This window comes from Pezoporus occidentalis, unplaced genomic scaffold, assembly GCF_034315485.1.
Source record: "Pezoporus occidentalis ecotype Australia unplaced genomic scaffold, CSIRO_AGI_Poc_V1 ctg129, whole genome shotgun sequence".
In the NCBI taxonomy this organism is placed as follows: domain Eukaryota; kingdom Metazoa; phylum Chordata; class Aves; order Psittaciformes; family Psittacidae; genus Pezoporus; species Pezoporus occidentalis.
This window is the reverse complement of record NW_026913092.1, coordinates 928,867-955,786: the sequence shown is the minus strand read 5'-3', so window position 1 is coordinate 955,786 and position 26,920 is coordinate 928,867.

The following is a 26,920-nucleotide window of genomic DNA, read 5'->3' as shown; positions in this document are numbered from 1 at the left end:
TCTGCTTTGTGTTGCCTGCAAGCAGTATCACTCCTAATCCCCACCTCCCAAACCCTTTTGAATTCCTCATTTCTTACTTATGTAGGAGACTATGTTCCTTAGTCTTCAATAAACAAGCAGTAAGTTCATAAAAACATAAACAATCTCTTTCATTCTTTCAAATTTTTAAGCTTCCTATAAAAAAGTATGTCTTTATAAAGAGCTGCCTCCAACCTTTCTAATTTCTTTTTTTTTTTTTTAACTAATTTCGGGTGCCACCACCATTTTAATCACAGGTGTTAGGGGGATATATTACCATCTCACAGGGAAGCTAAGCTTGTTATGTGAAGGGGCTAAAATTGTTAATACATGTGTTTTGTAGGGATTTTTTTCCTATTAAACAGTTGTTGAGCTAGCAATTTTTCTGCTATTCAGTGTTGTATTTTTTCTGCCTTCTTGCTAGACCCTACCAGCTTTTCCCTGTAATTGTCTTGTATAGTCTATATTACAAAAAAATGCTCTGAATTAGGACTTTACAGACATCATGAATTATACTAGTTGTACTCAGTTTCATTGCGCTGTATATAATTATGCTACATTATAATACAGTTACTTGAGCTTTGTGGCATTTATTTTTGCTCTGATGTTTTAGAATCAAAACCATACCATCCAGAGACTACCTTTCGCAGATGTACATATTTACTGGATGTGGAGTCAAAACAAAAACTAAGCTTCCTGCCTTAGGAAGGTGGGGAAAGAGGCTCTGGAATTCTTCTCCCTCCTGAATTCCAGTTTTAGCCTCTGTTGGCCCAGACTACACCTCCTCCTTCCCTGCCTCCCCCACAGAACCCAGGTTACCCTCCTATTCCAAGAGCTTTCTTCCCTCTCTTTACAGCAGACCTTCTTGTAGAGTACTGAGTAAAAGCTCACAGAAAGAGGAGAATCCATGCTTCAAAGGAGGTGTTTAAAGGCACTTACTCTGGCTGCAAAAGGCCAAGTATTAAATGCTTTAGAAGGTCTAGAATTAGAAGACTTAGAGGTGTGAATACAGCTCACTTTTGTGAGCAAAACTCTTCTTATGTGTGTGTGGGGGAGAGTGAACAACAAAAACAGCACAGAGTAGCATGAAACAATTCTTAATGGGTACTATTATTTTAATACGTATCTCAAATGTGAGCCACAGGACAGGGAAACAGATTGTTTCAGAGAGGTTGAGTACGTTAGCTTTGCTGAGAAATAGAGAGAGTTTTTAGCCAGGGAATTTACTACTTCAAAATATATATTTCAGAACCCATTGGACATAAAAAGCTATTCCCTGGAGATCTACCTATTTTCTGCCACAGACCACAGCTGGTTCCTGGTAGCATCAAAGTGGACAATTAGACTGAGGAGAGGAGTGCCAGGAAGCTAGTCAGCAATGTCATGTATTTTGTGACAAAACATGTAAGGTAACTAGCTTCAAGTTTAGAAAAACAAGGTAAATCAAAGAAAAATCAGATTACCTAAGCTACTTCAGAACAGAAACTTATCGGTGATGAATAACTTACAAGATAGGGGCTTGAGGTTTCTTGATTCATGCTATTTGACCTATCACACTGTTTATTTCCAAAAAGCATATTGAAAGAAAATAAAAGGTAGGCAAATGATGGTGAAATGCACTATTTTGTAAAAGAAACTGGTTCTGAACATGCTATACTTTTCTGTAAAAGAAACTGGGTTCTGAACATGTCTGTGTTTTTCCAAAACCCTGGAATCTGTAATATAACAATGAGAGGAATGGGAAGTATCTCTGTCTTAGAAATTTAGAAATATATGGTGCATTTTTGGTCCCAGTAATACTTTAATTTCTAATCTAGGCTACTTCAGGCCCAGCCATGCTGATCACTGGCATCAAAGCCAGCTGATCCTCCAGAGTCAGTAACGTCACCACAATGGGTCTCCTTGACCCTTAGGATAGTTCATTCAAAATAGCTTTCAGTTGCTTTTAAATGTCTGTGTGTATGTTACATTTTCTAGCCACATACAATTTCGCTTGGACAATACAGTGTTCTCAAACATGTAAATACTCATCTGCTGTCAAAAATAGCTATCTGAGTGCCAGACAGTAGTTAAAAATTAACATCAAAAGACTATCTACAATTTTGCTAGAGCCAACAAGAATTATCACTGTTACTTAATAATGCTATCTAAATAATTTCTAGCTTTCTTACCTATCATCTGCTACCTCCATCACTTCTACTGCTTCCTGGAGAGATTTTTCTCACACTCTGTCAATAGTCCTAAGTCTTCTGCACAGGTGGTATCTGCTTATGTGAAGAGTAACTCCATATCTTATAGTAGACTTACAGTACCTAGCAGGGGCCTACAGAAATCTAGAGGGACTTTTTACAAGGGCATGTAAGAATAAGACAAGGGAGAATGGCTTTAAACTAAAAGAAGGAAGATTTAGATTAAATGTTAGGAAGAAGCTCTTTACTGTGAGGCTGGTGAGACAATGGAACAGGTTTCCCATAGAAACTGTGGATGCCCCATCCCTGGAAGTGTTCAAGGCCAGGCTGGATGGGGCTTTGAGTAACCCTGTCTAGTCGCAGGGTGTCCCTGGCCAGGGCAGGTAGGTTGGAAGTAGATCATCTTGTACGTCCCTTCCAACCCAAACCATTCTACGATTCTATGATCTTCAGACTTTCCATCAGTTTTTACAGTACTGTAGTTCAAAATTATAGTTCTATTGGCAGGAACACCATGATAATGAGTAGAGTGTAGGGTGTTCAGCAACTGTGTGGTGTAGCAATTTAAATGGATAGTTAGTCCTCCACTATCTGAGAAAGTGCTAAATGTGGATTTTACTCTCACACTTATCCTCACTTGGAAGAAATTATAGTTTTTTAACTGATGCTACTTCTAATACAAACCAGCGAGAGTCCACAATTACAGCAGACAGGGATCTGCAATTGTTAGCTTATTTCCTTGTTTACTCTCTTTAGGTGTAAAGGATCAAAGGAGCAAGAGTGTAATCACTCCAGACATACAATTTTGGTGTTTTCAAACACCAAGGTAAACTCACCTTGTGTCAGCTATGCTGTGTGGAGAGTGCAATCTAGTTACGGTGTGACAAGGATGCACCCATGAGATTTAGAAAGGAAGAGCACAGCCCTGTTTTACTAGTCATAGTACATGAAATATTTCTAGAGGAGTTACACTGAGTCTTCCATCCCTTCTCTGTTTTTTTAAAGGCTTATTCCAATGGACTTACGATGAGAGCCCCACCCCTCCTTTTTAAAGCTTGTTCTGAAAACAGTGATACTGTTCTTGTTTCCGCTGGGATAGAGGGGGGTTTTAGTATTATTTTTTATGCCATGAAGACTTGCATCATGTATTTTTCCTTACTTCAAGACTTTGTGACAGAAAAAAATACATTTTATGAAATATTTAAAGTTATTTAAAAAAATGTATCGAGTGTGCGATTGGTAAAAAATACAAAAGAAACAACAAAATAAAACAAGTAGAAAGAGGAATCTAGTTATTTCTGCTGTCAGGTCTGAACATGCAATTACAGTTCTGAAAAAGACAGGAGGGGCTAAAGTACTGGATGTCTCTTCTTACTGTCTCATAAGAGTTAATGTGCAAAAAAATCTGTATATTTTAATGTATAATTGAATGTATATTTAAGTATATTTTAATGGAACATTTTGGATAATTTCCTATAAAATATATATGGCCCACATGTTGCAATATATCATTAAATTGTACTATTTTATGCAGCAAAGATATTTTCACAAGAGCCAACCTGAAATTTAAACATAACTACAGCATTTAATTTTTAGTATATAAACCTACTCTATGAAACCTGCAATATTAATTTAGAATTTTTAAGGAATGACTAAGGGCACACTGAAGTCAACAGGTAAAATTAATTGGCTGCAAGCACTGGGCTTGACTACTAGTTTAGGCCAGATGTTTAAATCAGGTAACATTGGTTTATATGTTACTTTATTTAAGACCATCCACATATTTTGAAACAATACAGTGGAAACAGTCGCACAATATTTGAAAGTGTGAGTATGCATCTGGGAGGGTCTCATTAGAGAGACATCTTTAGATGAATTACTTGGAAAATGAAATGGCAGTCCATAAATAGAAGCTTGTGTCCTGCAAGAATAATGATTCTTTCGTTTGGTATTCTGGGCAAAGAAGACAAAGCCAATTCAATCTGCCCTACACTGCATTGTGGCATATTACATCCATTATTTCACAGAAGCTGGATTAAAATACAATTAATGTGATGTCAGCTTGATATTAATTCCTCATGAATAAGATGGTTTATGCTGTTTACTGGTATATTGTTGTGGTCTGTAATGTGTATCACAAATACATTTTATGAGTCTTATTGTATTTATTTAAATTTGTTCCATTTCCTACTCTTCGTGGTAATTATATTTTATGTGCTAATCTACGTTACTTGAGATTCATCTTTCCTGACCAGGCTCAGAGAAAAGATGAGTCCAGGAAGGCTAGACATTCATCAAGAAGGAAATCTCAGAGGTACAGGAGCAGAATGCCCCCTTGGGCCAAGCAGGAGTCAGCAGGGAAGAAGACTAGTGTGGCTGAACTGAGAGCTTTGGTTGGAACTCAGAAAAAGGAGAGTTTATGAACTTTGGAAGAAAGGGCAGATAACTCAGGAGGGCCATGAGGATGTCATGAGGTTTTTCAGGGAGAAAATCATAAGGGCCAAAGCCCAACTTGAACATAATCTGGCTACTGCCATGAAAGACAATGAAAAGGCCTCTATAAATATCGTAGCAGCAAAAGGAGGGCTCAGGAGAGTCTCCGCCCTTTACTTTACAGGGGAGCTCCTGGAGGGATGGGGAGGAGAATCGAAAGAATGCAACTCCCATGGGTTGAGATAAGAACAGTGCAGTAATTAAGGTATAACACAAAACACTACTGCTACCACCAATGATAATAATGATAAAAGAAAATAACAAGGGAAGAGAATACAATACCACCCACCAAAGCGAGTCCGACCCAGAAGACACCATGTCCTTCCAGGAAACTCCCAGTTACCTTCCCGGGCATGATGTGCTGTGGTATGGAATACCTCTTTGGCTAGCTTGGGTCAGGCGCCCCGTCTCTGCTTCCTTCCGACTTCCCCTCCTCCCTGGCAGAGCATGATACTCACAAAGTCCTTGGTCAGGGTAAACATTACTGAGCAGCAACTAAAAACATCGGTGCTATCAGCACTGTTACCAGGCTGAAAGTCAAAACACAATGCTGCACCAGCCACCAAGAAGGAGAAAAATTGACTGCTACTGCTAAACCCAGGACACTGGGTATCCACCCCACTGAGCAGGAAGAGAGGGATAGGGAGCAGAATGAAACCCACATAATCCAAGGGGAAATGGTCAGCAACCTGCTACACCACTTAGACACACACAGGTCTATGGAACCATATGGGATCCACCTGAGAGTACTGAGGAAGCTGGTAGAAATGCTCACCAAGACATTCTCCATCATGTATCAGCAGTCCTGGCTAACTGGGGAGGTCCCAGTTGACTGGAAGTTAGCAAATATGTGCATCTACAAGAAGGGCTGGAAGGAAGGTATAGGGAACAGCAGGCCTGTCGGTCTTACCTCTGTTCTGGGGAAGGTTGTAGAGCAGATCGTCCTGAGTGCCATCATGTTGCGTATACAGAACAACCAGCTACTCAGGCCCAGTCAGCATGGGTTTGTTTAGGCAGGGTTGAAAGTGAGGTTCTGCTTGACTCAGCTGATCTCCTTCTATGAGAAGGTGGCCCACTTAGTGGATGATGTAAGGGCTGTGGGTGTTGTTTACCTAGACTTTAGTAAAGCCTTTGATACTGTTTCCCACACCATTCTCCTGGAGGAACTGTCTGCTCATGGCTTGGATGGGTGTACTGTTTGCTGGGTGAAAACTGGCTGGATGTCCAAACCCAAAAAGTGGTGGTGAATTGAAGGCTCAATCTACTTGGCAGCCAGTCACAAGTGGTGCTCCCCAGGGCTCAGTACTGGAGCCAGTTATGTTTAATATCTTTATTACTTATCTGGATGACACCAGATTGGGAAGGAGTGTTGATCTGCTTGATCAACAAGTGTAGGAAGGCTCAGCATAAGAATCTGGACAGGCTGGATTGATGGGCTGAGGCCAGTTGCATGAGGTTCAACTCAGCTCAGTACTGGGTCCTGCACTTGAGTCCCACAACCCCATGTCACCCTACAGGCTTGGGGAAGAGTGGTTGGAAAGCTGCTCAGCGGAAAAGGACCTGGGGATGTTAACAGTCAGCTGAACATGACCCAGCTTGTGCCCAGGCAGCCAAGAAGGCCAACAGCATCCTGGTTTGAGGAAATGGCCTTAAGTTGTGTCAAGGGAGGTTTAGACCGGATATTAGGAAAAATTTCTTCACTGAAAGGGTTGACAAGCATTGGAACAGGCTTCCATGGAAGTGGTGCAGTCACCACGCCTGGAGGGAAAGACATGCAGATGTGGCACTTAAAGATGCAGTTTAATGGTGGAGTAGGCAGTGATAGGTTAACAATTGGACTTGATGACCTGATAGGACTTTTTCAACCTAAGTGATTCTGTGATCATATGTGTCTATGAGGTTTACTTAGCAGTACATGCTATCATGAAATTTTAGAACACCCTTCTGAAATACCCAGGTCTTCAATTTACTGTTTGTTCTTACTGCGTGGAAAGTATTTCTGTGACGGAGTCACATATGAACCTTACGACTACTGAAGATTTACTCAAATTAAACCCGGCGGCACTTCCCCAGTATAGATGTGTATGTAAAAGTGTTATATGGTAAATTCAATAGTCAAGGTTTTGTTTGAGAATATATTCAGAATGTGATTTTTCTGTTCAGCTGAATAAAAAACAAGGGTGTCTAACAATGAGAGACTGCAGGGTTTTTTCCCAGCAGTGTGGGCTCACAATGTTGGGTGGAATTGCCTGATCAACAGAGAACTGATTCTCTTTTTACTCTCACATGGGATAAGGTATTTTTTTCATCCTTTAAAAATTTAAACATTTAAAGATTTTATATGATAACACCCAAAATTTGGATGGTATTTAAGTCAGAAATATAGAACTTACTACAAAAAACGTCTATCATTGATGTTCTCTTTATATTACTGTTAGTATGGCTTCCAGAAGGTGCATTGTAAGAGGAAGGGTTACCTTATCTAAATATTAAGCACAAATAAAAAAGCAGACTAACTGATTTCTGGAGTCTTTTCTCTCTAAAGCACAGATCCTGGGGAATGCTTTGACCTGCAAGAGAGTTTGTTGACAGGCCTCAGTTCTACTACTCAAACAGGTAGTGAAAAGCTGTAACAGCGCTTTCCATTGTGTGCATGGTCATCTCAGGACACAATCATAGCTGCCATTTTCAAAATATATCAATGCTACAATCTGTAAAAAATAGAATTCCTCCATTTTTGTCTCTCTGTCTTGTTTGCACAGTAGCTAATTTCACCATCTTAATCATGTATAACACTAATCATTTCAGCATCAACTGTGACTCTTATTTTTATACCCAAATAAAATGAGAGTGACATAGTTTATCTGAACTTTCAATAATTCTCCTGACAGAATCAAATAATTGAAAAATGCATCACTTTCTGCATAATATTACATGTGATTAATCAATGTGATAAACTGATAAGGTTTTCAATGATTTATGATAGAATGACTCATCATATTATGGATACACATAATAGGGTTGCTCTTAGTGCAGCAAAATTAAAATTAACTGATGGTATCTTACACAACATAACTACCCCTACTTGCAGAACAAGAAACTCTTAGCATAAATAGAATATCTTCCAGCAAACACTGACTAGTTATTGTAGATATTTAATGAAAGGTCTTAATTTTGCTATCCTGAAGTCTTCATCTTTCATTTCAAAGGAAAACTTCATTTTTTGTCTCTTCCTTGTTATTCCTAATTCCTGACAATATTTCACTGAGTATATTGTCTTTTATTGTGGGTTCTTTTTTTGTTAGGTTGGTTGGTTGGTTGGTTGGGTTTTTTTCCCAAGGTTAACTGCATCCTTGGTGTATGATTACATTTGATTGGTTTTAATATATGGCTGATAGGCCTAAGTAAAGTTAGTGTACAAATATTAATAAAACTATTAAAGAAACAACAGGGTATTACAAATGTTTGACATAAATATTCTAGTAACTTGATAAGCATTATTGCAGCTGCCACCATTGGGAAATGGAACTGATCAATTCAACAAGGAAATTTCAAGTAATAACTACAAATTCTTCTGTAATCAGTTCCCAAAAATGAATCAGGAGTACTGCTACCATTATTAGATGTGTGGATTTCACTCCTAATAGGCAAGAGTCTAGGAGGGACCCCTTTGCCTTCTGTAATAACTTCATTCTTTTGTTGCTGTCATGGTTTAAGCCCAGCCGGTAACTCAGAACCACGCAGCCACTCGCTCACTCTCCAACCCCCCAGCCTTCTTACTCCCACAGCTCCTGGAGGGATGGGGAGGAGAATCAAAAGAATGTAACTCCCACAGGCTGAGATAAGAACAGTCCAGTAACTAAGGTATAACACAAAACCAGTACTGCTACCACCAATAATAATAATGATAAGGGGAATAACAAGGGAAGAGAATACAACTGCTCACCACCCACCAACCGTTACCAAGCCCAACCAAGCAGTGATCTAGCCCTACCAGGTAACTGCCCCTAGTTTATATACTGGGCATGATGTGCTGTGGTATGGAATAGCCCTTTGGCTAGTTTGGGTCAGGTGTCTTGTCTCTGCTTCCTCCTGGCTTCCTCTCCTCCGTGGCAGAGCATGAGACTCAGAAAGTTCTTGGTTAGAGTAAACATTACTTAGTAACAACTAAAAACACCAGTGTTATCAGCACTTTTCACAGGCTGAAAGTCAAAAACACAGCACTGCACCATCTACTAAGAAGGAGAAAAATGACTGCTACTGCTGAACACAGGACAGCTGTTTACTCATACATTTGATTCTGAAGCATTGAGCTCACTGCAGATCTGTCTCATTTAAACAAAAACTGTGAAAGTCATCTGCACTGAATTTTGGTCCTCATAAAAATGAGAGTGAAAGCAAAGTCAAATATGCACTTCCAGAGAGCTGGAATATGGTACTTTTCCTTTCCACACCTTTTCCCTTCCTTCCTTTAGGTATCTTATAAATCTGTTATTTTCCCACTGTTAAGTGAGGATAAATGTGTAGGGGTTTTTAATTATTTTATTTTTGCTGTTTAATATCCTTAAACCCTGTATTGCCACCTGTTCTCATTTTATTCATATGTATAGGAAGGTTCAGTGGGAAGAAAAATGTATGGACTCTGACAAAGGCAGGAAGACCTACCTTCTCCTGCCACATCGCTTTACAAAACTACATAATTGACTGTTGTGCCATAAGACCGAGCATGGCCCAGGAGCATTCATCATGAACAAGATATATGGTGTTGATGCATAGCACAGATTCATTAGTTCCCACCACAGCACACTGATACACTGCCTGTATGCCATTGCAATGTCAATGAGTACCAAGAACAGCACACACTCTGTGCTGCAGGGCACTTATGGTCATACATTAAAGCCTGTTGAAATAAAGGATATTTGTCAGATCACTTTCATAATGGGAAATAGACATAATTTAAATATTGTAAGTGATAACGCTTAACCCCTTGGAAATACATATGGTAGAGAAAAAGAATGACAGAGGGGAGAGAAACAGTTGGACCCAATTCACAAACTGGTTATCCTTCCAATTATTCAGTCCTCTGTAGAGATACTCTTCCAAGTCTAAGTGAAGAATTCACATGTATAAGGAGGCACTAGATGAAAGAAAGTAAGAACTAGCTATGATTGCTCCTTCCAAATATGGCTATATAAGGTCTGCTATTTTAAATTTCTTCAATCATCTATGTCATGAACGTAGAAAGGTCTAATGGAGTTTGAATTCCCTATTTTCACATGCTATTTCTGATGCTATGCCTTGGGGAGGCACACCGTTCCTTTACATTGCTTTTCTAAGACTAAAACTTCTGTCTTCAGTGTGTGCCTTTATAGCATTAACAGTGTAATTTTGTCAAATATAACTATATCATGCTGTCAAGTGCTCTGATAGAAATGCAAATTTTGTTCTAGATGTTAACAGAAGACCTATGAGTATTAAAGAAGGGAACCTATAGAAAAGAAGTTCTTCATTTACCCTAACTTTATATGCATGAAAATCCCTGAACATGTGGACGCCCGTTGACAGAGTCCAGAAGAAACAAAACATGTCACGCAGCCATGCTGTGTTCATTCAGGTGGAATACAAGGTAGTTACAGTGTTAATATGTCTCTGCCACTGTATGTAACAGTTGAGTAAAGTTCAAAACCCCAAAACTAGGGAACTCAGTTTACATAATCCTGTCAACATTGTTATTGGCAAAGAAAACCAAAGATATTTGAAGTTACAAAGGTAAAAAGGAAATGAAAGCATTCCTTTTCCTTCTTTACTGCTGCTGTAAAGCACTGTAATAATAAAATTTATATGTTAGCCAACCCTTTTAGGAAACATTAAAGAGAGTGCTAACTATCCCTTTTGACAGAACACAGGCCAAGATGTACAGGACTTCAGATACAGGGTGGGTTTAAGATCCTGATTTATAGTATAATCACTGAATATAAAATAAGTCAAAACCATCTAGAAGTAGAAGGTAGAAAAACAAAGACTGAAAATGAATTTCCTACTACCCTACAAGCAGACTCACAGTTCAGTATGGCTGTTGGTGAGAGCATGGGCAGAAGCAGTGTAAGCATCTCTCTCCAGATCCAAGCACATAAGCCTGAACCTGCTTCCCATCTTCAGTGGAGAGGCCCAGGTGTAAAGTAAACATCTGGTCACAGAAGCTGAAGAATCGCTAAATATGATGCTATTCTCCTTTATAACCTTCCGTATCATTTCCAAAATACTATGTCTTTACAGAACCAGTACAATAGGCCATGTGAGGCTCCAAATGGTACTTTCACCTTCTGCCTCAGTGAGAGGATGAATCAGTTAATCAGGTTTTACAGGTTTTACATTACTTATGCAATTCTACGCAACATGCAATACTCATACTAAAGCTTTATTCCAACGTTCTTGGAAACTTTTCTCAGATGTTTCTGAGAGAACTTCCAATGTTCTTACAGGACTTTTCTGGTACTACACCTTTTAAGTATTACCTTCACTCATCACTCCCTAATGTTTCCACCAAGGTATGACAAGATGATTATTTCTTGTCCAATTTAGGAATATCATTACTATCTTGCATCCAAAAGCTGCATAAAACTACAAAAGTACCAGACATTTTGTTCTTAACTTTCAGTCATGACATTTTAATTATTTACTTCACTTTACCTTTGCCTCAGCTAACAGTTGAGATTTCAGTTTCTGGCAGGAAGTTCTGTTTACTGTCCTTTTTGCTGAGTCTGGGGTTTTCCATCAGCTCAGATTTAACACTTCTATATTGATGGGATCTGTGCTAATTGTCCCTTTCACTGTACTCTGCTGCACAACAGGGTTAAAGTAGGTGGAACAGCAGTGTCGTGGTTTAAACCCAGTCAGGCAATTTGTTCACTCACTTCCCCCCACTTCTTGCCCTCCCCCTACTCCCGGCAGGACGGAGAGGAGAATTGAAAAGAATGCAACTCGCCCGGGTTAAGATAAGAACAGTTTAGTAACTAAGGTATAACACAAATCACTACTGCTACCACCAATGATAATAATGATAAAGGAAATAACAAGAGAAGAGAATACATCACCTCACCACCAGCCGACCGAGAACTCGCCCCGCAGCCCGACCAAACTCCGACCGATACCTCCTCCAACCCTGCAGTCTCCCAGCCCTTCCAGCTAACTCCCAGTTACATCCTGGGCATGATGTGCTGTGGTATGGAATATCTCTTTGGTCAGTTTGGGTCAGGTGTCCTGTCTCTGCTTCCTCCTGGCTTCCCCTCCTCCCTGGCAGAGCATGAGGCTCACAAAGTCCTTGGCCAAACCAAAACATCATTGTTATCAGCTCTGTTCCCAGGCCGAAAATCAAAACACTGCACTGCACCAGCTACCAAGAAGGAGAAACATGACTGCTACTGCTGAACCCAGGACAAGCACGAAGAACCTAAATGAAGGAATCTGAGCTACATTAGGGAGTTATAGGAGAAAGTGTGTGTGCATGTACATAGGGGGTGGGTAAGAAAGGGAAAGATAAATACTATGTTTCAGTGTTCCCCATCATGTTTTCTGCACTGCCTTGATATAGTCCTTTAGTCACTTGACACATTCCTCAAAACTGCAAAGGAATAATCAAGTTCCTTTCACAAGATCACCAATATCTTTTCTGTTTTAACATTGTTTGGAGTGACAGGTAGTGTGACTGCTCTTACTTCCTCATTTCTGTTCTTCATCTGACTGTTACAGGCTCCTTAAACATGTCTGCAAGCAAAATACATCACTTTACATTTCTGGCAAGTCTCATATTGTAATGATGCATGGCATCCTGTTAAGTCCTTTACATTAAATACATAACTTAAGGCAATCTGAGTTGTATTTCTGGAGTCACTATGAAGATTGAAATACTAAAGTTTACTGAAAACAATGAATCAAAATGAATACAAACTGGCTGAGGAGAAGAAGAGACACATGAACAAAAGCAGTGTGCCACATCTTCTGCTTTGTATGCTCTGTAGGCATTTACACTATTCAAAAATGGGGCACAGTAATTTCTATTCAGATATAGCATTTGGACAAATACTGAATGCAATCTGTTCAAAAGCCGATACTAAAAATTACTGACCATTTGCTCAGTTAGAAACGTTATTATCCACTTGCATACTAGCAATATCAGTTAACTCTAGGTCTGTTTGATGTACATATCTTAGAGTTCCTACAGAGTGAAGAAAAGAATGACCCATTTGACCACATTCAACTCATTATATGCCCACTTTAGGATGGAATTAACTTGGTTTTAGATATACTTGTTTCTGTCCTTTGATCATTAAAAGATTTAAGTGTTTCTTGCACCAGCAAAATTACCAACATTTGACCAGATCTATAGTCACTAACAGAATTATCCAATATTTCTGTTAAAAACGAGTGGTTAATCAAAAGTTTGGCAATTCAGATATATTTTGAAATGAGAAAATTCTGAGGGAAACATCTCCCTTCTTGAAAAAAAATAGAGCTAATTACTGTCTTCTTTTAAGTAAGTATTCAACTTCCATAGGTGCAGGGACTTACATATTATCATTTGACCAATAAGAAGTGCTATAGAACATAAAACAGCCTCAGACCTCAGGTGCTTGGCAGCTGAAAGAATTGCGCATGATTTAGCATGTTTCTAAGTTTTCTTTAAGGCAGGAAAAACTTCGGCTCTAATTGTAATTATAGGAGTTTTCTTCATGTTTCTTAAGAGTACTAGATCTGAAAATGGTAGGGAAAATTCTTTTTTGTGTTTTAGAAATGACAAGAGTATAGGCAGTTTGTTTATCTTGGCTTGCACATGAATCATGGAACCTTTTAGGTTTGAAAAGACCTTTAAGATTGTTATGTCCAGCCATTAACCTCACACTGCCACCACTAAACCATGTTCCCAAATGCCACACCTACATATAACGTATCTAGTAGCATTTCATTAGCCTAAGGAGGCACAGTTTTGCAGGCCCTCTGATGAATATCTTTAATGACCTAAACCTTGAAAATCTGTAGGAGATTTAAAAATTCTGATGTTGCCCCTTTTCCTAAAGCTCAGTCACCTAGAGCCCTGTCTGTTGGTGTATAAAACAGTCAGCACTATTTCCAAAAGCAAAATTAAGTGCCTTCCTGGTTGTGTCATCTTCCCTGCAATCATGACTCAGTAACAGGCCATCAGCTTCCTCCTCATCCATGAACAGCAATGGGGAACAGTTTTCTATCACCTGCACTTCAAACTCAGGCAGTCACTGCAGCTTAACAAGTCATTTTTTCTCTCTGATAACTGTCTTTTCAGCTTTAACATCTAGATTCTGAGTATAGATTCGTACTTGTTCTCCCTCTTCAAACTGCTCAAAAGCCATAATATTTAGGTCCAAGATAATCATTTGGTATAATAGACCAACATTAGAAAAGCTTGCCCTATGTCATGAATCCTTCCTGAAACCAGTGTGAAGGATAATTTTGTGACTACTCTGAACTACAGTCCCTTAAGGCAAGAGGGACAGGGTATAGCTTATAACAGTTGCTGCCTTGTGCCAGAGTTATGTTCACAGAGATTGGTTTTGTGCTGACAGAAAGCAGATCTGTTTTGAAGCTGCTCTGATGTGCCCCAGGTGTTCACTGGTACAGCGAATGCTCTCTCCCATCCATATGTGTATTCCCAGAAGGCCATCACCATTCCTGAGGATTGTTTTGTAACACAAGAAACAGATGAAATATGGAGTCTGATTGTGTAAGCAGCTTGACATAAGTGGATTATGAAATACTGTTCTTTACTCCAGGAAGTACAAGATCCTAAGTCTAGCCAGGAAACTGTAAGCATAAATATGAATGGTTACACAGGTGTTTATAGCATTCATGAAAGGTGTAACAATCAGGAGCACCTCTGCTTCTCGCTTTTATTATCAAATATGGTATGAGTTTGTCATGACAAACCCATTTATTTACTTATTCTTCTACTGCTGCTGTTATCTTGCGATAAGAGGCAACAAAGTTAATAAATCACAAATAAGCTTTCCCATTTTCTTCACTTCCACTGTATTTTCTCCTTGCAGATGTACCCTGGTTACACTTTACTCATAAAAGATAAGCAGTTTGTACCACCATTGTATTTCTGTAGTCTTAATTGTTATATACAAGAGACTATAGAAAATTATAGGGAACTGGGTCATGTTGTTAAGGAAGATGTGTTTGCCTTAGCCACGCACCAAGGACAAAGCCATAGCAGTGTTTCACCAGATATAGTGTTTCACAGGGAAGGTGTTACAGATAAGTGTTCCTTCCTAGTCTTCATTTGCTCTGAGAGGTAGCACTTCCATGATGATGCATAACTGCTGCAAGTTGTCAGTCACCCTGCTTCCACCTGTTTCAGGTCTACATAACCATGCATATCCAAATACAGCTTTATACCCTTATATGAGTAAGCACTGAAGCTTGAGAAATCACATAATGTTTATATGTAAATAGAATATAAATAGAGTCTCAATGAATAGAGCACATTGACTGTTGTGCTCCTGAAACACAGGGTTCACATTAGACTGCTTCAGAGTAAAATGAAATGTAATCTGATTTTCTAAGAGAGACGAAGTGAACATCAGAGCAAGTTAAACAGTACATGATGTGAATCTCTACAGAGGAAAAATAGTGTCAAAACCTTAGCCAGAGGTTAATTGATAATCGGTTGAATTATTCATTTGGTATTAATGATTACTAATGAGAAACATTAAAATAATCAATGTTCCAGCCCAGTGCTTTGCCAGATGTCATGTTAATTGCAACTGAAGATAGCAGTAGCTTAGCAAAATACAGAAACAATTAGCATGATTGACTCAAAGCCACCTCATGCCTCTCTGAAGCATTGTTCTAGCAGTACTACAAAACAGCATAAAATTCTCTGCGTTTGCAGAGTGGGAAAAGAGAATTCCTAATAGCCTTTGAAATAAACCTGTTTCTTCTCATAAAAGGTAAAAATTATGGTAATTCTGACGTTAGCAAATATATTTGGATGGAGAGATGACAATGGCAGGCTAATAAGCAAGGAACTAAAAAATAACCTACAGTGAATAAAATGCTTGCACCAGCAGTGTTAATGGCTAATTGAAATTTAAATCAATTTTTCCCCAGTGAAAAATTTGTTGATTTTTAATATTCCCAATAAAATTTCACTTTAAATTTATGCTTTATGACCTGAAACAACAATAAACCACTAAATTGCCATGCTGTTATTCAAAATATGCAAAGTAGGTTCTTAAATTACAGGTATTGTAAAATGCTGAGGAGTTAAATTTTATTCTATACAGACATGAGAATTCATTCCATAGTTGGAGCAGGAGCTTTCATCTGGTTTAGACTGATGAAGTGGCAGGGCTGGATGGATCCAGAGAAATTATGGTAGGGGAAAGTGAAGGAGGATATGTACATCCAACACAACATCAGCATCTCCCTATCACATAAGAAAACATCTCTCTATCTCTCCCCACTGAGTTTGATACTCAGCTACAAGCAGAAAGCCAGGACGCTTGTCTCCACACGAGGGACTCCATGTGGCTCCACTCATTCAGTGGCTCAGAGAAATGGTCTTTAGTAGCAGAGTGTCCAGAAAAACACTGCCATCATCCACCAAAAAATATAACTGGGACAGGCATACATAACACCAGTGCATGCATACCTGAACAGGTCTCCTGAAAGTTAAGCACACACTGAGTCTACCTACTGCATATGGCTGAGCTGCCTATCATTTTTTTAATCAGCTGTGAGCAGTGGGGCACCATACAAATTGGTGTAATCAGATTATAATCTTGGGTGGCCACAATGTATACAACACAAAACTATTATTTAATTGACTCTGACACTGAAACTAGGATGATTTTTTTTGATTCTCATTGGAAAAGTTGGTTAAAAGCACACCTACCCTGATGATAATTGTGTCCAGTCCTGTGTGGGAACCACAATTTGCAATTGTGGAATCTTGTTTGACAATTAAAACTTGGTAGTGATCCTGTCTGCTTTATTTGATTAGCACATGGCAGGGGTAGGAAGAATTTTCCACACTGAAGGCTGGCTTGTGTCTGAGATGTCTAGGCTAGATACCTGACATGCTTTCACTGGAATGACGTGAGGTCTCCCATAACATGAAGTGCACTGAAACTGGAAGAAATGAAGGACGTGAACCAAAGGGAAGATTCTGCTACAGAAACGTATTTTTGTTCTGTCCTGGATACTTGTGGACCTAAAGTAAAATTTAGCGCTTAAGACTGAAGTTATAATACTTTATTTAGCTAGGCACATTTAAGATTTGTTTGTAACAAACACTGCTGTGTTGCTGTCAACAGAAAAACATGGGAAATGGTAGAGTGATCTAGAAAAAAAAGATTCTGACAGATCTTTCTCCATGACGTTTCTGAGGTTTTGAATTGTAACATGTAACCAAAAGTCTTGGGCTCTTAGGGCAAACTGTCCTAAAAGTTCCGGTGGCTGAGCTGGTAAAGAGAGTAGAGGGGTAGAAGTTGCACAAGATTTATTGTGAGTACAGAAATAATTTTGTGGTTGTTTTTCTTTTATATATGCAGTTTTCTGTGTTGGATTTTCTTTTTTCTATTTTTTTTTTTTGCAATAACTAAGGATTGATTTGTATAATCAGTCAGGGTGTCTGTAGTAGGGTGGAATACATACATTGTGATTTTAAAATAACAAAATTAAATTGGTGAGTGGAGTCTTGAAATAGTGGAGAAGCTGCTCTTTAAGTACTAACAGATATCCCTTGAGGCATTTCATTCTACTCCAGAGAGCAAAGCAGCACTCATACTAAAGAAGTGAAATGAGGAAGTTCATTTTTTGATTCTTCCTTCAGCATTTCTTCCAAGGTACCTCTTCTGGAATCTTTCGTACTAGTTCACTATGTAAAGAGCTGACTTTACCCAACCTAATCCCCCCCTCACCAAGGATGTTAGCCTTACTTATTCCTTGTTGGTGTTTTTAAATCCTGGAAAGTTGGTGGTGCAAGTCTGTTCATTCTCTCTCATGCAACATACTGGTTTTTATTTGAGAATCAGCAAACCTTGTAAAGAACACTGACATGTGGATGGATTTGGTTTTGTCACGTAAATGAAGTTTCACTTGTTTATGGGAACAATTCGAAATAACTTAACAGTGCTTCAGTTTTTGCATGTAGATTATGGTACTAAAAACTTACCAAAGAAACTTAGCTTCTTGTATAAGCTAGGAAGCATAGCTGAAGTGCGAACACTGAAGTCCCTGCATAGTTGCTACTTGACCATATGCAGCTTTTTCAAAACTCAACTGACCTGAATGCAAAATCAATGATGTGTATAGACATGGTTTGAGCTCTGCATTTGTAGCTGGATGTGCAGGCCAGATCTGAGAACTGTTCAGAAATTACCACAGCTTTCTGGTTCACTGAATGACATTAAACAGTGTCCATGAATTGAAAAGTAATGAATGGATCTTTTAGAGACCAAAAGTACCCTGCAGTTTTCCTTAATTATTTTATGAAAATTACCTAATTCTTCCCCCTCACATTTACTTTTGAGTGAAGAAAAAGTAAAAGCTATTATTTAGTTGCCCTAAAATCACCTTATCCCTGTTAAAAGTAAAGAACATATCTCCATAGATTGATAAACATGGCATCTTACAGCAAAAGAGATTTATTACATCTGTATATATACAGAAGAATGATATGTCTTTGGAGTGGACTCCAGTCCAACTCCTCTTCCATTTAAACAGTATTTAATTTCTTGTTGATAGACAGTAATAAAAATCCCAGAAATCAAGAAGTAACAGCTATTAGTTTAGAAGGGGGAAAGAGAATAAATTCTCATGTGAGTATGGCTTTGCAAATCAGAGCTCAACCATACCACTAAGTGAATTTCCTAAAAGAGCTAGAAGGAACTTTGAAAGACTGATTAACTTGTCATGGATATATGAGTTATGTGTTTGCCTGTTTAGCTTCTAGTGCTGAATCAGACATTTGGGTTTTTTGTGATGCTGCTTGTTTATCAGTTTTTTACATAAATTGTAAGTTTTCATCAAAACTTCTTAATGGCTTGACCAAACCTTCTAGCATTTTTGCTTCATTTTTATCAATATAAAATTAATCCCGTATTCTCACTTGTATGATGTCTTCCTTTTCCTAACCACAGTACCCCTTTTCTTATACACAGCAGTTAAAGTCCTGTTTCTTTAGTGTGTGTCATGAGCCTCCCTATGCGTACAGTTCTGTAAATGTCATATTAACTCTCTTTCCAGCATATATATTCTGTTATTTCCCAGGAACTTTCTATAACCCAAACAGCATGCTTTTGATTGGATTCAGGCTCTGTCCCCACTGTCCCTGGGAGTACAAGCCATGGAGTAGATTAAGTGTATCATATTTTCTGAGCCAGCTGTATGTACCCCATCACTGGCCACAGAAGGCCTGAAGCTTAGCACAGCATGGCTAAACTACCATAAATAAGCCTGAGCTCAGGCTGCTTATAGACTCTTTCTCCCTCTGGAATTCTTGTGTCATGGCCCTTCTACAAAACATCCCCATTAGCCTACACACATCTGCGAGTATTTTAAATACACCAAGAAAGAGCTTGTTGAACTTGGTTCTCTATTCTCCTCTACATCAAATAGCATTTGGCACAGGCTTCCACACTTACCACCTTTCCACGTGCATTTTTCACCAAATCAAAACAGTGAACAAATTGCACAACTGAGAGACTCCCATAGAATTCAACTGCTTTTGTTGCTTGACTTTAGTGAGAGATTTTTGTGCTCTGTATTTTTGAGGACTACACCTCAATGTTACTGATACATTAACAGTTACCTTGCAAACATTTACAGTAACTGTAAGAAAATTAGGTCAAGTAAAATACGTTACAGAAAATGTTGCTATCTTAACAGAATGAAGCATATGAATAATATTTGTTACACTTCTGTTATTTGGAATCATTAATATTAACTTCTTGGGCTTTTAATATGTATGATAATGTAAAAACACAGTAAGGTAACTGAGACCAGGGTTTTATTTATTTTAAGATCATTTTTACTGCAAATGTAGTGTAAAATGATGATATAGTAAATTAATTTATGGCTATTTTTAAGTTTGCGTTCTGCATAATTTCAAACACACAGATTACAGTAAATTATCATAGTTAGATTTTATTACTTTGGTACTTTAAGGGATTGTTCAACTTCAGGGTATAAACCAAGTATTCATACGCAAATCTGGAAAGTCACAAAAATCTGTCAAATCTAGAATTTTCAAATCTTTTTAATGTAACAGTACCTGTTTTAAATGAAAATTAATATAGTCCCAGAAATAGCCTGGTTCAGAAAGGAATTTTGGCAGCTTTATGCATTATGAACATTCTGGATTTCAACATCAGTGTACCTCTCAGTCAGTTAATGAATCGTTACAGTTTTAGCAGAAAACTTATTTTACTTACAAGTAGAGAAAGAGGATATGATTTGGCCAACACAGCATGTCTTTCTTTTAGTGTGATTTCTCCATTAGACAGAAGATAAAATAAGGTAGAGGTTAGGTAGAATTTATCAGCAATTGAAGAAATTAATACACATGATGAGAGCTAATTCATTTGTGATATTGTACCAAAATGTTTCCCATAACATCACTTGTTCTATTTAATTACTATGTATTTATATTACAGCAGGTTTTAAAGACGTCAGTGCAAATGTAGCTTCCTTTACATTAGGCACGGTCCTTCCCAGAACTTGCTGCAGGTAAGTGCCAGAGTGAGAGCCAACAAGTAGGTGCAGAAAAAATAGCCAGGGATTTTAGGCTGAAGTACATGCCCAAGCCTACAGCTAACATGAAAACACAGCTACAGCAATTAAAGCCCAGGATTCAGGCTTTCTTGCAGTGTGTTTCTCAGGTGTAAGTGAAAAAATATTCGTCTCCTATCTCTTCACGTAAGAAACACTGTGGCATGATATTCATTTATTACACACAACCTAAGAATTGAAGATAAAATGAACTAACTCTGTTATTCTGGGATCCTTCCATACATTTTGAAGGGATTTAGTTTCAAGCAGAGCAAGAGGCACTCTCCACATACATTTTAAATCATAGTAAGTGTGGAATAGTACCATATGTGCTGAAGGGAAGAGGGTCAGTCTGTTGAACCTCAACTCTGCCAGCTTCTGCTATGGAACAATACAACTGTAAGATTTTTTCAGTTTTATTACAAATAAAATGACACAATGATAGAGAAGGTAAAGAGCTGTCTTTCATTTTTCTTGGGCCTAATTACAACAGCAGGTGAAACAATATTAGGGTCTCAACTCTAATTTGGTAAGTGAAAACTACCTACACAGCTGTTTTATTTATGAGGGATGGCAGGGTTAGAAAGATATCCTGATATAAAAAATTACAGGGAAATTTGTGAGCAACAAAAAAAGGAATTGTAAATTCAGTGGTTTATTATGTGTGAATAGGAAACTGATACTTGGCTTGATATTGACTTTTGTCTACACAATATGCTGTTATTTACAATTGTGGATGTATTTTTTCCCAGGGAGTCAGTGCTGCATGATATATGCTGTGTCTCAATCACAGAGTTATGATATGTAAGATGCCAGAGGAGTCCTGAGATGAGTCAGCGGCCAAATATTGTATTAAAATGCTATTGTCTCATAATGAATCAACAGGCTTTGAAGTAATTAAGTCCCTTATTCTTGAGTTTAGTACAAGCTATTTCAGAATGCAATAAACATATTTTGGAAGTAAGACTTATAAAGTCCCATTATAAGTGCATTTAGCTTCTTTCAGTTACCAGTAAGGCACGACTATCAGTCTGGTGAAATTTATAACAGTGGATCTTTGGTTTATTTAACAAGATCTAGTAAGGCCTATTCTGCATGCCAATCATTTGTAATTGTAACCTAAAACTCAAATTTGCTTTTGTTCAGCAGACTAGACGTTTCTTTTCATCATTCACTACTCGTCTGTGCTCCCATGCTGCCACAACTCTGCAGGCTTTCAGTCAGTCAAGAACGTCTTAGGACTGGAGCCAAGGTGTGAAATGGTACAGAACAAAAGTCCATCCCCAAAAGAGCTCTTGCTTTATGTATAATTTACAAGCACTCTGTTTATGAGTGTGATAGCACTTCTATGTCAAATGATGATAGAAATAAGGCCAGGTTGACAAACATACTTGGGAATTAGGGAGAGTGACTGCAGCTTTCCCCTCTGGTGAAGATGCTTACACCTGACTGAATAACTCATATGACGCTTGTTTATTCTCTTGGGATAACAGCATGTATATAACAACAGCTTGCATGGTTAAGAGGTTTTGTGCTGAGGAAAAGTAACATTAATTTTTAATTTAGAGTTTGCAATGTATTTAGTGTAGAGAAGACAAGGTCAAAAAGTAGTATCACATTCTGGGACCAGAGAGTGCTGAATTTTGTGATAATCCTTAGGTACGAGAAAATAAAAAGAAATTCATAGTCTTGCACCAAGGTGCTAGAAAGTATCAGACTCTTAGTCAGATCGGTTTTGCTGGAGCTTCAAGTACTCCTTTAGGTATTTTCAGATTTGTCCATGTGGGCTAAATAAGCAGAGGTAGACTTTGATCTGAATTCAATATTCTCTGTGCAGCCAGTTTTGCTGTGCTGCTGGCTACCTCTGCCGAAAAGATATGCTGTCACAGTCTGCAGTTGCTAGAATCTCCTACTCATCTAAGCACTCATGCTTTGGTAAGACACATCACTACAGTCTGCTGAATGAGTCACCAGTCAGCAAGAATAAGCATTTATGTATGCTGTCTGCATGCCTATCAACCTTCAAACTTAGGCCAGAGGATCACCTACAGCCACCAAATATGATAGACAAGATGAAAATGAGAATGGATATTTGCAGGCTTCCACACCCAGAAGAAAGGTAGTTAGACACTGGTGCTCCTTCTACAGTAAAATGGGTATTCCATGGGTGAGACTGGCAAATACCAGTTCAGTATGTGGAATGCTCTGAACTCACGTGTGTAAAAATATGCCAGCATCTGGGGGCATTAGGGTGCAATAGATTTATAGCTGTTTTCAAAATAGATCCATATTGAGTCTGATTCTTGTAATCTCTTAATGTAAATGTATGTGATCTGTTAGAAAGTATGAATGCAGACCATGAGCCAGGAGGCTTTGGCCCTTTGGATGCATGCACTGTAGCAAGACCAAAGAAGAGTGTTTTACATTGAGTCTAGGAAGGCATCAGTGCGGTCCTGTGTTCATATTTCTTCAGTGATGAGAACTGAAATAAGCAGAAAGAATGTTTTAGCTCCAATTTCCATTGTTCTATGAAAAACGAATGCTTTAACTTGCCCTACCCCTGGCATCACTGCTTGTTTGCAAAGAGATGAATGAAGCCCTGAATGCCTTCTGTCATGATTCTGAAGTCTGCAATACACCATGCAAGTCAAAAGGGGATGAATCACACCAGCCCACAGCCACCGAGTCATCCATCCGTCCACATCTGGATGTTACAAGCTAGAAAGTGATTTCACCAAATGGTGTCATATATTGCTTAATGATGCATTTTACACTAATCTTGGGACAGATTTTACACTGATTATTGCCACCTTTACTGCAAGTCACTTCAAAGTGTTTCCAGCACATAACTGGGTAACAGTTTGATGCTATATGCAATCTGATATCTAGTTTCTTGTGTCTGCCTGTTTCCTTAAAAAAATCCACCTTATCCAAACTGATAGATTAAATATGGATTGTATCAAAGAATAGTTAGCAAAAGAAAAGTTGTGTGGGGTACACAGAAGAGACAGGCTGAATATATTGTCTGTCACACATTTTGACTCAAAAATCTGAGAGTGAGATTGTTTACACAGCTAATTTCCATCCTGTGAGACAAGACAGATAATAACTTACAAAATCTCATTTTGCAGTCACCAACCAAGGCGTTGACCTTCATTACTGGAATTAATAAAGATCTCATCCTTTACTCTGATGAGTGCATGAGCAGTCCCCTGGGTAAATCTTTTTAAAAATTTTATTTTTTTTAATTTTAAGAAAGTATACAGCAGTATAGAAGTCACACGCATTCAATTCCACTATCTTGCTCTAGATAGAATCATAGAATATTTAGGGTTGTAAAGGGCCTTAATATCATCTAGTTCCAACCCCCCTGCCATGGGCAGGGACACCTCACACTAAACCATATCACCCAAGGCCTCGTCCAACCTGGTCTTGAACACTGCCAGGGATGGAGCATTCATAACCTCCCTGGGCAACCTATTCCAATGTCTCACCACCCTAACAGGAAAGAATTTCCTCCTTATATCCAATCTAAACTTCCCCTGTTTAAGTTTTAACCCGTTACCCCTTGTCCTGTCACTACAGTCCCTAATGAAGAGTCCCTCTCCAGCATCCCTATATGGCCCCTTCAGATGCTGGAAGGCTGCTATGAGGTCTCCACGCAGCCTTCTCTTCTCCAGGCTGAACAGCCCCAACTTTCTCAGCCTGTCTTCATATGGGACGTGCTCCAGTCCCCTGATCATCCTCGTGGCAAGCTCTAGTATAGATCAACATAGCTATAGATCAATTTAGCTCTAGTATAGATCTAGTATAATGCAAAGCTCTAGTATAGATCAAAACTAGCACTCTATGAGTTAACAAACAACTGAAGTACAACCATGGACATATAGAAATGTCACCATTTATTTAAACTAATTAAATCATAATTAAAAGTGTAATTTGTAAGCAGTCTCCTAAGATCCCTGGGCTTTTATAGAATAACAAAGAGCCTGCAGCATGTGAAGGCGGCACTGGGGAGTGCTGTAATCAAAGATGCTTGGTTTATTATTTCTTTGTGTATAATTCTTTTATTTTTCCAATAGTTCTACATATTTTTGTTTGTTTGTTTGCTTTTTTAAGTTTATGGGCAGTTTTGTGTACACAATTCTTAGGCATTTATAATAAATGTAAAATTTTCTGTCAATATTAAGTTTCAATCAAAAGCAAACAGGAATATCACATGACTAATCAATACCATTACTGTTTCATTAAGAATGTCACATTAATGCAAAACCAATATTTAAGTTATACTGTCCCAACTGGGTTTCAAACAAATTAGAGATCTATATTTGAGAAAATGAAAAATTTTATATCAAAGCCACTAATCACTAAAGGGAAAAAAGTGAATAACGCATCTTTTGATGAAAGATGCAATTTGAGATTTTAAAATATCTTAAACTTTAAAAATTTCTTAGTAGTATTCACTATTAATGACAGCTTTTAGGTTTCTTCTTTCCCATACAATTTGCCAGGAATCAACTTTCCCAGAAGAGTTGTTTGTTAATAAAAATGCAGGTATTTCAATAGCTATTTATTTTCTATTATCATTAAAGAAAACACCTAGCAGAACTATATCATATAGTTTAAAGCATGAGCATCTTTACTCAGCCAAGCTCGCCCAGTCACTGGAATTATAGGTATATCAATTTCAAAATTTGACTGTTGCAGCTGTACTTTAGAGCCATCCTCAATAATCTGGTGCAGTTTTACTTTTTCTTATTTGTTTCTGCTTTAAAGTCATTACTTTATTGATTATTCTGGCTTCCAGAGCATAGCATACTGAATACAGCATCTTAGTTTTACAGGTTACAATTCTCCATGCCCTGTGGAATCCTAAGTGAAATCATCATGTAGTTCTAATGCATTAGTTATGAGATAAATACTGGAAATGAACCACCTATCATTCTCTACCTCTAAAACCAATTTGACTACAGGTATCAAAAAACAAACAAACAAACAAAAAAACCCAGACAAAGACAAAACGCACCCCTCAAAATAAAACCACAGGACTTTTTGTGACTACACATTCTGACCACAGATGAAATTTCTGTGGAAAGAGGAAACTACGGGAAGTCTATAATGTACACAGTCAAGTTTGGAAAGCTGGTGTCAGAACAAACAAAACTTGACCCAAACTTTCTACAACCTTGAAAAGCTTTTTCTCTTTCTCCAGATCAATTATTTTTCACAGGCATCACAAATGTGTTTTTTTTCCAAAGATTACTTAATTTGAGTCTTTGAATTTCCATTATTCTTTTTCATATGTGCCCCCTCTGTCCTTATACTATCCTTGATTCTTTTCAGATCCCTTACCTCACTGGAACTCTGGCACTGAAATCATGCTTGTTCCACAGGGTACCAGACATTCAGGACTGGCAGTCCTTCTTTTCTGTATTTTTTACCAACCTTTTCCACAAAAGAATGCAGATATCTATATAAGACAAAATTACCAGTATTTCGGACTACTGTTTGTTTCTGATGTTAAGAGCAATACATTGTTTCTCCGGGTCCTGACACAAATCAATAAATTTTATACGCTTGAAACTTTAACCCAGCTCTGCTACTAATTTAATTGTGCTTAAACACTTGTTTAAATGTACCTTGTTTCCTTCGGTGCATAATTCAATAACTGTATCAAAAGACAGTAATGATTCAGGTCAAAATAGGTTCAGTCATTTTTGGATTTTGACCATATCATGGTAAATTTAATGATACAAAACCTAAAACTTTACATCATCAGACTTACTTATATTTTGCAATTTTTCTAAAAATTCTTTATCACGCATAGTGGCATATATGAATTGACATATATTCACACATTCAGCATCAAAGAACTACCTGCTTTAAGACATGTTTGTAGCCCATGAGAACTTGTGTTTTTAATTTCCTCTGTTTCCCAAATCTGAGCCAACACTTATTCAACAGACTTTCCATTCTAAGTTAGCCACTTGTGTTGAGAGGAACTGTTTTATTCAGAGACACACACATAAAAAGTTGTTTTCAGCTAAACCTATTGCTGTAGAATACAAACAAGGCAGTTTATCTTTAGTACTGTGTAAGCATAACTGCTACTGATTTTTCCAATTTGCATATGTTATAAAAATCTAGCCAATCTGTTTTAATTGATTTTTATTATAATTAATATCGAGAGACAATAAGCAAGCAGCGCTGGGTGCGCCAGGGAGTCTCTGCTCCGTCCGAGACGCACACTGGGAACTTCTGGGGATAGTCCCTTATACTTTTTGGTTTCCCGGGCTTCTTGGGCTTCAGCCAATCCTGTTGTCCTGTTTTCCCAGGCTTCAGCCAATCCTGTTGTCTTCTTTTCCGGGGCTTCTCCACCTGTTGCTGGGGTCTTGTCTCCGGGTGAAGAA